This window comes from Trematomus bernacchii, unplaced genomic scaffold (genome assembly GCF_902827165.1).
Source record: "Trematomus bernacchii unplaced genomic scaffold, fTreBer1.1, whole genome shotgun sequence".
NCBI lineage: Eukaryota > Metazoa > Chordata > Actinopteri > Perciformes > Nototheniidae > Trematomus > Trematomus bernacchii.
The window spans coordinates 186,306-199,940 of NW_022987571.1; positions in this window are offsets into that span (position 1 = coordinate 186,306).

The window sequence follows — 13,635 nt, forward strand, 5'->3', positions numbered from 1 at the left end:
CCGCTTTCATAAATAACACAATCATGTTTTGTTTCCTGTAATTTTTGTTAGGAAAGGACATGCCTGAAAGACACGACTCAACATTTTCTCCTTCTCTGAGGGTCAAGAAGAACATCAAAGAGGGAAATTAAAAGCTGATGTTATGAGATTTTAAGACCAGTACAGGACATTCACTAAGAAACTACTTTTATTGTGAAAACACAGTCAGCTGATTGAAGGCACCCATTTCCACATCTACACTCCATCAGTTGATTATTTCTATTTGCCTCACTTTATGAGCTTCACAACACCTGTGCCTTGTACCGCAGAGTTTGCAACGTCACAAATAAATGGGGCCAATCTTCAGTCAGATGTGAATGTGTAATCTAACATTTTCAGTAAGAATAATGGACAAAAGGAGTGCAAATACAAATACAATTTATTGAAATGTGAACCAAAAGTTAATCAAACATGTTTTAAATAAAAAAGCACATATGGACAGAAGGTGTAAACCTATTAAATGTATAAGTAAACACATTTAGTCAAATAAAGTGACAGACTAGGCCTGTGCATGGGCTCCTCCATCAGGCCTGGTCCTCCTCGCAGAGGAAAGACCCTCAGTCCTCTCCCAACCAACAGACAGGACGTCCATCACACAGAGGTTTCTCCCAGAAGTCTCTGCAGCTCTCGAGTCTCAATCCGTCCACACTGAATATGAGAGGAAAAATGAAAATAATTAATGCTTTAGACCAGCGGTTTTCAAAGTGTGAGGCGCGCCTCCCTGGGGGGGCGCCAGAGAGCTTCAGGGGAGGCGCAGCATGAGAAAAAAATAACAAGAACAAGATGAGTAAAGTGTCACTTGCACACTTTTGGCTGTCTGTGGAGACCGAGTTCCCCCACCTCGCCAAAAAGGTTGTAAAAGTGCTCATTCCCTTCACCTCCACCTACCTGTGTGAGTGCGGGTTTTCCGCATTGACTTTGATCAAAAGCAAGTACCGGTCAAGGCTGCAGCCAGAGGATGATCTGCGTTTATTCCTGTCTACATTGCATCCCCGCCAGAGTCCTGCACGGGTCTGATTTTCAAGACCCGCTCACGCCCCGCACCTGCAACGTGCAATACCGAACCCGCCCCGCCACCCGCACATATTGCCAATTAGTTCCGCAAACCGACCCGACCCGTCGGCACAAGATCAGCAAACCGACCCGAACCCGCATATCCTAGGAGCACTGAAAACATGCAATTATTAACACACGCAGTTGCGTATTTGGCTCAAAAAGCGTGGGATGTTGCTGGTTATTTTCTCTATCCAGGATGACACCAAAAGCCTCCTAGATGTTGGATTTCGCTCTTGAGGAAGAGTTATTTACAATGCTGTATTCTCCGCTAGAGCTTCACCTCAGCCATTTCGAATGTGGCGCGCTCAGCAGCAGATTGATGCGGTGCAGAGGTTATGATTATGTGCGGTCCCGCGGGGAGAGGTCTGAGGAATCTTACCACCCGCGAATCACTTTTTTTGCGGGTCACCCGTCGGGTACCGACCCAATGCAGGACTCTGATCCCCGCAGGACTCTGATCCCCGCATCATCCACCTGTGCGCATCAAAGACGCAGACTAATTGTTCCCAGCACTAAAGTAGGGGTGAGTGTAATAAGGAGGCAAAGTTGATGTTCAGTGTGTTGCCGGGAGCATATAAGGATTCATCCACGATGTTGAAAATGTAAAAAATGTTTAAAACAAATATTTAAAACAAAAAGATAAAAAGGTTTTAAAAAGTTATTTTTTAATGTTTTTAGGAGGTGATGCTACTCAGCCAATCAAATCGGTGCTGTCAGTGAGTCAGCACGATAGATTCAAACACACAGAGACGAGACAAGAAGAGAGAAACAGTTGGAGTAACTTCAAAGGGCGTGCTCAAAAAAGAGAAAGGTAGACAGCGAAAACAGAGCATTTAATGACATTTGCTCTTACTGGACCTCTTTGAAATGCAATTGAATACCCCTGCATTATAGCAACAACAACAATAATAATAGCAATAATAATTGGGAGGGGGGGGCGCGGCTGTTCTCATGTTCTCTGAGGGGAGGCTCACCTTCCCAGACTTTGAAAACCCCTGCTTTAGACAATAGGAAATATAAAGTTGACTGTTGAGTTGCTCAGTTTTTGTAGATTGTCAATACTATTACTGTATAACTAATATCTCAGGTTAAGAGGCACATTCAAATAAAGATTGGTCTTTAAATACATTTTGTCTTTTGAATTGTTTGTCTAAAGTCAAGGATCTAGAACTGGTACTTATAGTTTTAATGATACAGTCTGGTTATAATGCTGTTTGGAGGAGGCCTCACAGGTAAGAGCACTAACTAGCTACCATCACATGTACCTTAGCTTGACTTAAATGTATTAAACGTATAATTAAGTGATTATTTGGAGCAGGCTGGAGCAGGCGGGAGTTAGACTCTGACGTCAATGTCGAGCCGTTAGTGGCCGACAGGCTTCTCGGCAACTCTGCAGAATCCTATGGGTGACGTCACGGACCCTACGTCCATTTATATATACAGTCTATGGTTCAAGCGTATTATGAGTATGATCCCGAATCTGACACTGAAGAAGACGAGGTTTCGGTGGAAGTGCAAACATCTCGGTTGCAGCAGGACATTTCTGAATGGTTAGTTGACAAGCTGTTGTCCCTATTTATTTTACGTTAACTCTGTTTGTTGTTACGATGCTTGCTACTTATTCCGTTTCCGTTCATATTTTGGCTAATTAGCAAGAATGAAATGTGTTTGTAACGTAGAGTTTGTAATGCAAAAACAGCGGTACATATATATATTTATATAGGGGGACATTAATCTTTTCAGCATATATACAATGCAGTGGCGGCCGGCCCATAGGGGCGCTAGGGGCGCCGCCCCCCCTCTTCCCACATTAAAAAAAAAATATATATATATATATATATTTAACCTGTTAAGCACCAAGCCTGTTTTTCATGTTTCAGGCTCGAAAATGACATGCCCAAAACAAATGACTACAACTTAACTTCTAAAAGGGTTATATGAATAATTTCTTTTATCAAAGCAAGGTTACATCTGTGAGTTGGATGTAGAAGTGTCAGAATCAATATAAATGTTTTTTATTTTAAAGAAAATTCAGATTTTACATAGTAAAAAACTGTAAATTATAGTGTCCGTCCAAAAATTATTTTTTACAGATAGTGAAAACTACCCTTGGATGATGGGTTAGTAGACTAAAAGCTTTAGGAATCCAAAGTACAACATATAATAAGTACCCTGTATCAAGATTGATGCAAAACAAGTGACATTTGACCTTTTTAGAGAGCCAAAACCACCCCACCTCTGAGGTGATTTGGGTGAAAATGTTTTTTTTTCCATATCTCTGGCCCCCCTTGCTCAATTTTGATGGTTGACACCTCTTTCTGACCGTTAGAGCCAATAGAATCGAAGGGGGAAGCTCACACACACACACATTGTGAAGAGAAAAGGTGGGGGCTGCGCGCATGTAAATGTAAAGCAGAGTGGAGCTACATTCTAGCTCTGGCATTTGGAAACGAAAAAGCAGTTTTATTGCTTATGGATTATCAGAAATAATTTCAAAGAGGGCACAGATACATTGGATGAACCTATGGATTAACTGCAGCATCGTTTTTTTATCGTTTTAATGCCATTGAAGACCAGTTTTGACCAAGGTAAGCCATGTTAGCGTTTCTAGCTACCTAGCTCCACATGTTATGATGTACGCTTTCGTTTATAGCGTCGCAAATGTTTATCACTGAGTGTTGAGGTTTTTTACACAGATTCTGTGTCTCCAGGACACCAAAAACGAGTGGTTGGCTGTGCATCTAGGATAAGTAATAAGGGAGTTATTGTGAGTTTAAGTGCCGTTTTAGGTTACATTTTTTAGCTCGTGACTAATTCAGAGGCTGAGTGTTAGCAGTGTGGTTTTTTTTTGGAAAAGAAAATAAAAAAGATCAGTTAGCTGAGTTTCTTCCCGTTACATGGATATAAAACATTCATAGTTTATTAAATATTAAGATCCCTTAGACGTTGTTTCCTGCAAATGACGCGTTTATCCGCCCGGTACCGGGGGGATGGTGCGTAACAGGTTAAAAAAAATATTTTTTATTTTTATTTTTATTTTTAATAAACAAGGTAAATATTATATAATCGGTATCAGTAAAATGTATAATCTACAATAAAATCTCGTTTAAAATTGTGTTACGATGTCTAAAGTTACTGATAAGTCACATGTTTCCTGCCTGGCCTTGCCCGTGAATCATTACTCCCTCTCGTCTGGGCGGTATGCACAGCGCCCAGACGAGAGTGCAGCAAGTGCAGCAGAAGCCAACTGTTGCTATCTTTAAACTATGCCGCCGAAACATAATTTCAGCCAATCAGCGTCGTCAAATCTGATGGTCACAGGGCTCCTACGTGAGCGCCCGGCGCAATCTGTGAGTTGTTTGGACTCGTATCCAAGGAGACAAAACAGGAAGCTGTCATACACTCTGGAAGCTACCATTAGCAGCTAATGAAAACTCAGTTTTTGACATAAAAATGGAATTATGGATCATCAATCATTTTTCAAAGTGACAGACAGATTGGATTAACCTTCAGCTGCGTTTTTCTCGTTTTTGATCAGAATTGTTATTCTGCAAAAGGTGAGCATATCTCCGTGTTTTGCTACCTAAAGCTACATCGTGTGATGTCTGTATTTGCTTCCCCTGTCGCGAGTTCTGATCGCTCAGTGATGATACTTATATTTCTAGAATCTGTGGAATCTCAGTTTGTAAGCTTGTTTGTGCATATCCGATAAGTATATCGATTGAATTATACCTAGAGTGCGTTAGCATTTTTTCGCTCAGGGCTCATTTATGGCGCGTTTCCACTACAGCCCGCAGCCCGGTTTAAGAGGGCTGTGACGTCAGCGGCCCGTCTTTGGTTGCGTTTCCACTTGGCCTAGTACCGGCCGGCGGGTCCTAATTCACAGTTTTTCTGGCCTCATAAAATCGTGGGGCCAGGGCCAGAGACAACGAGGCTGAGTCGGGCTGAGTATGCTAAACTAGAGAGAGCGTCGCTGGCAAGGGGGCAACAACTACAACAAGATGGACATATTTGACCGTGATTTAATTGTAATACACGTTTCAAAGTGATGCCGAAGTAACAACATACTGATACCGGTTAGTAAAAACCATGAATTAATGCTTTGTCAAGTCTGCAGACAGACGGCAGGGGAAAAACCTTTTAAAATGCTTGTTTTCTAAATGGAGATTGGCTAAGCTAACGCAGTATATGCCCCGACCGTCCACACTCACAACAACGGCCTATACAGACATAAATAAAGCAGCGACTGTATTCACCATGACACAGGCAGTCTGTGGTTTGTACTTGTTTAACTTTTGTCTAGTTTCTGAACATATATGAGGAGCTGTGAGCTCTGAGTGCTAACAGCTAACGGCTGTGTTGTTTTTCTGGGGTCCTCTGAAGATCACGTCACGGCTCCGCCTACACTGCGTTACTATAGATACTGCCCCAGTTCCTAAACTGTAATGGAAATGCGCCATAAAGTGAGCCAGTCCTAACGAGGCCCAGCCATACCGAGCGGGGCCGAGCGAGGCCGTGTAGTGGAAACGCGGCATTAGACGCTTCTTGTGAGACTTGTGTTTTGTTTCGGTAAACATGCTTCATATCATCAGTTAGATGCGTTTCCTCTGAGTAGGACACATGAATAGTTTATTACATTTTAAGAAGCCCTGAGACACAGTTTCGTGAGAAAAAAAACGGGGGAAAAAAGCCCCTTAACAGGTTAAATGGGAATTAAATCAGTGTTCCCAAAGCCCCGGTGTTCTGCAGTTTGTGTGGGCCTACTGTACTGTTGCACAGTTTATGCTGTAGAAACTATTTCCAGGACAAGGTGTTTGGAAGTTTTGGAAGATTCATAGCTAACCACACTGAAGTTATGGAGGTATTGATCAGTCTTCTCATATTTTTAAGCCTCAAATTGTCCTTCCCCCCACCCCCCCCCTCTAACATCACCAGAAGTCATAATTTAAGGGGTCTTTTCTCAAAAAATGTTACCGGGGGAGCATCCCCCCGGACCCCCCTAGTATTGTTTGATCACCATTTCCACAGCCCCACCTAAAATATTTTCCACCAGCCGCCACTGATACAATGGCCGCATTGCGTTGATTAGTTTACAGTCCTTTTCTTCCAACATTCCAAGTGTTACTGTTGGAAAGTTCAATAATTTTGGGTCATAAAAAGTATGACTCCAGATGCTTAACCTGTTAAGCACCAAGCCTGTTTTTCATGTTTCAGGCTCGAAAATGACATGCCCAAAACAAATGACTACAACTTAACTTCTAAAAGGGTTATATGAATAATTTCTTTTATCAAAGCAAGCAGTGGCGGCTGGTGGAAAATATTTTTGGTGGGGCTATGGAAGTGGTGACCAAACCATACTAGGGCGGTCCGGGGGGATCCTCCCCCGGAAGACATTTTTGAGAAATGACCCCTTAAATGATGACTTCTGGTGATGTTAGAGCCCCCCTCTAGGACAAATTGAGGCTTAAAAATACGAGATAATCCATAATCTTCAGTGTGGTTAGCTATGAATCTTCCAAAACTCTGCAACAGTACAGTAGGCCCTAGGGCTGTGCATCTTCACTGGTCTCACGATTCGATTCGATTACGATTATCCTGTCAACGATTCGATTCAATTCGATATCCCGATGCATCACGATGCATCACGATTCATACCAATGCGTTGCATCCTCAATTTTCTATATTACTGCACATGGCTTATTTTTCATCAATGCATACATGCAGTAAATACATATGAACTCTCTTTTTATTATTTAGAAAGTGCTTCAGAAATCAATAACATAAATGTCTTGACATTAATTTATAAACCAAAATAAATTAATTGTATATGTCTAGCCTCCCTATATCTGTGTGTGAAGTTGTTCCATCCTCAAAAACAAAAAACTAATGCTTCTGCAGTCTAGCTGCAGTTTCTAGCAACGGTCTTCTGTTAAAGAAAGGACACTGAATGTCCTGAATGTGGCATCACACACAGGACTTGAGTCTGAACACAGCAGACAACAGGAGTATTTACAATAGCATATACAAACAAAATTACTGCATGTGGGTGCACACTTACATTCTCTGTCTTACTGTTACATAAATCCCATGAATGTATGAGATTAAGTTAGCTTCATTATATCTCAATCAGTGATTAACGGACCGTCTCCACAGCAGCGTTAAAAAAATCTTGGAGGTGGGTGTATCTGAGGCTTGGGGATTTTTTTGCGATCAACCAATCACATGAATCTCCCGCCCGCGACATACGAAGCCAAAAAGCCCGAAGTAAACTGGATATAAACTCCCCAAAACAGGCGAAAACATACCACTGTCTCTGCCACCTCCCTCCATGCCTGGCTCCTCCGGTTTATATCCCGGTAGGTCTGGTCATAAAGCACCGGGTGATTGATTCGCTACCGCTAATTTCTCCTCCATTTTTTGGAATATGAGGAAATGATCTGCGGTATGTCTCTCCCAGCATACACGCCGTTTGATTGGCTAGAGCTTGAACTGCCAGATTTGCGTACACGGGATTTGATTGGCTGCCGCTTCCACCTCAGCTTCAAAAGTTGAACATTGTTCAACTTTGAATCTTGAAAATCCTGAGAATCTCCGCTCGCCTGCCCACAATGCATTCCGGCGAAAAGTGAGGGAAAGTGACGTCACCCCATTCAAAGTGAATGGGCAGAAGCGTTTCAAGATTTTTTAACGCTGCTGTGGAGACGGCCCGTAAGTGAATAATAAAGTTTCTATCGGGTCACTATCAGCCTGTCACTCATTATTTTCAGGGAGGGGGCGGGGTTTGGAGGAACGGAGAGGAGACGGTGATCGCGGAAGCTTTTTTCCTCCTGCCTTCACAAACTTTACACACGTATATAATAATATCGTCTGAAAATTGCTAGAGGACATTCATACTCTGCAATCCAAGACTTAATTAAATCCACCAAAAACCTGACATGATTGTAGCGCGATTATTTTTGAAAAACATAAATCCTTGTGTCTCTGAGCCGCAGCGACACGGAGTGATTCAGAGCGGGTCCTTCTGCTGTTGGTTCTGGACTGGTGTTCTTCTGTTGGTGGATAAAGCAGACTGCTCCGTGTTTGGTGCTGCTGTGCCGCTGTCACGTCTGTTCCCTGATCTCTGCGTCACCGACCGATTTGATATTAAAGTGACAGAAAAAAAAACATTATAGTAAAGCCGCGGCCGGAAAATCAGGAAGCAACGTTACTACGCTATAACCGGTTATCTTCCGTCACTGCATCGAGACCGAATCGTCCACGTCCGCATCGCAATGCATCGTAGAAACGATTATTTTCAACACCCCTAGTAGGCCCACACAAACTGCAGAACACTGGTGCTTTGGGAACACTCAAATTATTTAATTCCCATTTAAAATCAGGAGACTAAATACGAACATTGTCTGTGTGTGTGTGTGTGTGTGTGTGTGTGTGTGTGTGTGTGTGTGTGTGTGTGTGTGTGTGTCATACTCGCCAACCCTCCCGATTTTCGCGGGAGACTCCCGATTTCATTGCCCTCTCCCGGTTTCCTCCCGGGGTCATATTTCTCCCGCATTTCTCCCGATTTCTCACAAAATCTGATTTACTCACAACTGTTTCCACTCGGACTTTAATACAGCTACACCATTGTTTGGTTTCCATGGTAGCACGTCTCTTTAGCAGCGCGCGCAACTCAAAGTCTGAGAGGGTGAGGAAGATGAAAACTGAACAAGAATCGACAACTCAACCCTCTGCTCACTCCTTTCCTGTAAAATACAGGTCCAGCCCACACATATGCTCCATGGTGCTACAGGCATTGCCCTTACAACTACAATAAGCATGTAAATGTTAATCTACAGCTCCGGCGATTCACTAGCACCGGAGTCTCCACCTGCAGACGCAGCCATCCTCGACAACTACTGTAGCGTCACCTTGGAGACGAGTCCAAACAACTCACAGACACACAGGCCAGGGAGCTGACAGGGCGCCCTATGACCATCAGATCTGACCTCGCTGATTGGCTGAAATTATGTTTCGGTGGCATAGTTTACAGATAGCAACAGTCAGCTTGTTGGCTGCTGATGCTCTGGCTGAGGGCTCCTTTCTTACCGCCCGGACGAGAGAGGGTAATGATACACGCTGCGGACAGGCACGAAACATGTGACTTATCAGTAACTTTAGACATTGTAAAACAATTTTAAACGAGATTTTATTGTAGATTATACATTTGACTGATACCAACTATATAATATTTACCTTGTTCATTAAAAAGAAAAAGAAAAAGAAAAAGAATATATATTTTTTTAAATATATTTTTTTATTTATTTTTCATTTTTAATGACAATCAAACATGTGGGAAGAGGGGGGGCGGCGCCCCTAGCGCCCCTAAGGGCCGACCGCCACTGAAAGCAAGGTTACATCTGTGAGTTGGATGTAGAAGTGTCAGAATCAATATAGATGTTTTTTATTTTAAAGAAAATTCAGATTTTACATAGTAAAAAACTGTAAATTATAGTGTCCATCCAAAAATTATTTTTTACAGATAGTGAAAACTACCCTTTGATGATGGGTTAGTAGACTAAAAGCTTTAGGAATCCAAAGTACAACATATAATAAGTACCCTGTATCAAGATTGATGCAAAACAAGTGACAGTTGACCTTTTTAGAGAGGTTTAGCCAAAACCACCCCACCTCTGAGGTGATTTGGGTGAAAATGTTTTTTTTTCCATATCTCTGGCCCTCCTTGGTCGATTTGGATGGTTGACACCTCTTTCTGACCGTTAGAGCCAATAGAATCGAAGGGGGAGGCCCCCACACACCCACAAAGAGAAGAGGTGGAGGCTTCGCGCATGTAATTTTGCAGCAGAGTGGACCGATCTCTCGCTCTGACATTTGGAAACGAAAAAGCAGTTTTATTGCTTATGGATTATCAGAAATCATTTCAAAGAGGACACAGACACATTGGATTAACCTATGGATTAACTGCAGCATCGTTTTTTTATCGTTTTAATGCCATTGAAGACCAGTTTTGACCAAGGTAAGCCATGTTAGCGTTTCTAGCTACCTAGCTCCACATGTTATGATGTACGCTTTCGTTTATAGCGTCGCAAATGTTTATCACTGAGTGTTGAGGTGGGCACCCCCAGATTCTGTGTCTCCAGGAGATGCAAAACGAGGGGTTGGCTGTGCATCTAGGATAAGTAATAAGGGAGTTAGGAGTGAGTTTAGGTGCAGAGATAGGTTACATTTTTTCGCTCGTGGCTAATTCAGAGGCTGAATTATGTTTTTTTTTGTGTTTTTTTTGGAAAGAAAAATTAAAAAGAGTTTCTTCCCGTTACATGGATATAAAACATTCATAGTTTATTAAATATTAAGATTCCTTAGACGTTGTTTCCTGCAAATGACGCGTTTATCCGCCCGGTACCGGGGGGGCGGTGCGTAACAGGTTAAACACCTCAGGTGCCTAAATGTGTTCTCCCTGAAGAATGCATTAACCTGTTTAGCCCCGAGCCTGTTTTTCAGGTCTCAGGCTCGAAAATGACATTTCCAGAACAAATGACCATATCTTCCCTTCTAAAAGGGGAAAATTAATAATCTTTTTTCTCAAAGTAATGATAAACCTGTGAGTTGGATGTAGAAAAGTCAGAATCAATATAGATGTTTTTTATTTAAAAAAAAAATTCAGATTGAACATAGTAAAAAACTGTAAATTATAGTGTCCGTCCAAAAATTCTTTTTTACTTATAGTGAAAACTACCCTTGGATGATGGGTTAGTAGACTAAAAGCTTTAGGAATCCAAAGTACAACATATAATAAGTACCCTGTATCAAGTTCGATGCAAAACAAGTGACATGTGACCTTTTTAGAGAGGTTTAGCAAAAAAACTCCACCTCTGGGGTGATTTGGGTGGAAATGGGCGTTTTTGCCGTTTCTCTGGAACCCATTGGTCGATTTTGATGATTGACATCTCTTTTGAACCGTTAGAGCCAATATAATCGAAGGGGAATCTCCACATACACACCAACGTTACCAAAAAAAAGTGGGGGCTATGCGCATGCAGTTTGCCTAAAGCGAAACCTATCTCACGCTCTGAAATCTGAAAATGGAACAGTAGGTTTATTTCTTATGGATTATCAGAAATAATTTCAAAGTGACACAGACACATTGGATTAACCTATGGATTAACTTCAGCAGCGTTTTTATCGTTTTAATGCCATTGAAGACAACTTTTGTGAGTTGGGATCTATTTTGTCGTACTTACAGTTATTGGTGGACAGAGGGCTTGCTCATTCCACAGTGAAAGTATGGCCCAATCCCAAACTGCCCCCTACACCCTACCCCTACACACTACCCCTCCGTTTGCGCGTTAAGTGCTGTCCCAAACCAACGAGTGTGGAGCGGTGTGGAGGGGGAGTGGGCTATCAAGCCCTCAAACAGCGAGTCTGCAGCAGTGCTGACTGGAGACCGGTCTCTACCTGACCGGTCTCAACGCTGTGTGTGTCCGTCAGGAAACACGCTGTTTACAAGTAGTTCCAGCAAACATCCACTGATAAATTGCGATGTTAACAACCTCATGATAACCTCATATTTTTTTAACTTAGGATCATACCTGTGTTTAGTCTAGAAAAAGGTAAATGTGTGCATTTTATTATAAAGTTGTGTATATTTACAGACTGTTGCAAAAACTAAGAAGCTTATAAACATCAGGTTTAAAACTAAACCTGATGTGGGCCCATTTTAATTATATTCATTTTCTTCAAATGTGCAGAGGACTCCCCAAGTGCTGTGTTGATTTATTAGTAGGCCTGTGTATTTTTTTTAATTCTCCTTATAAGAGTTCTTTGTTTATTATTAGAGGTAGGCCTAAACAGTTTTCTATATTGTAATACATAATAAATGCAAAAAAACTGTAGTTTTTGTTAATGATGTAACAATATATACAACTTTATAAGCTATCAAGCTATCAAATATGTTTTGCGGCTCCAGACAAAAAAAATTGGTGGAAAAGGGGGCAAAATGGCTCTTTTGGTCAAAAAGGTTGCAGACCCCTGTACTAGGGGGTGGGTTTTCTTCGTGTTGTTTTTTATGTAAACTAAAGCTGAGCCTGATATACTCTTGCAGACACTCTCAGGACGAGGTGTCATGTATGCACACATCAAAGATCTTGTTAAGGACTTTAGTACGAATATTGTGTTTCTTTGCCTAAGCAACAACAGCTGATGTTAAGTTGCGACAACAAAAGGAAATGGAAATTAAAACTAAATGAGAAAAATGAACATCACCAGTATCACTAAATGTGTCCATTTAATAATATTCTGTTGAGTGTTTGACATATTTAAATGTAAACATACCTGCAGGATTTGCCTCCTCAACTTCTACTGCCTCAGTCAGGAGTGTGCTGTCATCGACCTCACTGGACACAGCCGGGTGTGTGAGGGTGGATGCTGGAGGCGGGTGTGTGAGGGTGGATGCTGGAGGCGGGTGTGTGAGGGTGGATGCTGGAGGCGGGTGTGTGAGGGTGGATGCTGGAGGCGGGTGTGTGAGGGTGGATGCTGGGGCCTGTGTTGCCTCGAAGGACACAGGCAGTTGGATGAGGTGGGGTGTTGGCCGTGCACGTGCATGGACCAAAGCTAAGGACAAATTAAGGACAAACAGGTAAACATAAAAAGTATTGAAGATGACTAAACATAAAATAAAAGTGTTATTGAATAAATGTTTGCTTACAAGGTTTGGTTTTGAGAGGGGAAACCAGCTGTTTCACTGCGTTGGTCAGGCTCCTACTGACCAACGCAGTGAAACGGCTGGTTTCGGCTGGTTTCCCAACAAAATGTGATTCAAACACAGCAGTAATCTAGCTACCAGTACACAACAGAGAGCTGTCACCATATATAATGTATAGTATGTGCTAATGCAGGCAATGCAAATCTGTTTAATATGTAATTACATATTGAATCAAAGAAAAACTGATGACCACATACAATACAAATTAAAAATGAATAAAAACAAGTATAAATGCAGATTATGCATTGAAATGTAAATCAATCAATCAAAATGTAAAAACAGCATATATTTTTGTATGAAAAACTCGACCTTCATAGTAACTATTTAATAATTTCGTATCAATTGTAGTGTATTAAAGTACCTTACAAGGAAACAGGCCTGCCTACTCAAGTAGAGTACAAGTATTTCATAATAAAAGGTGGTGTTAACTGCATTGTAACTTCCCTTCACTGTCCCCCCCAGACTTTCATTGTTTACAAGTGAGGTTTGTATTTAAATGAATGGTAAAATAAAAACGGGTGTCCGGTTACAGTCAAGGGCAAGATTTGTTTTGCTCTTGTTTTATTTGTATCTCATGCTGTTAAAGCTCGCTTAAAGACTAAATTAACTCCGTCAGTCGCTGCACCGCTGACGGAGAAAAAAAAGACAAGCTCCGCTCGCTCCCATCCGAGATTCTCTCTAGCTCATACCGTAGTTATGTTAGTCCTAAACTTTAGCTGGGTAATGTCATAAACAGGCATGTTATTTAGCCAGATATGTCAACATTAAATTGTACATAATAA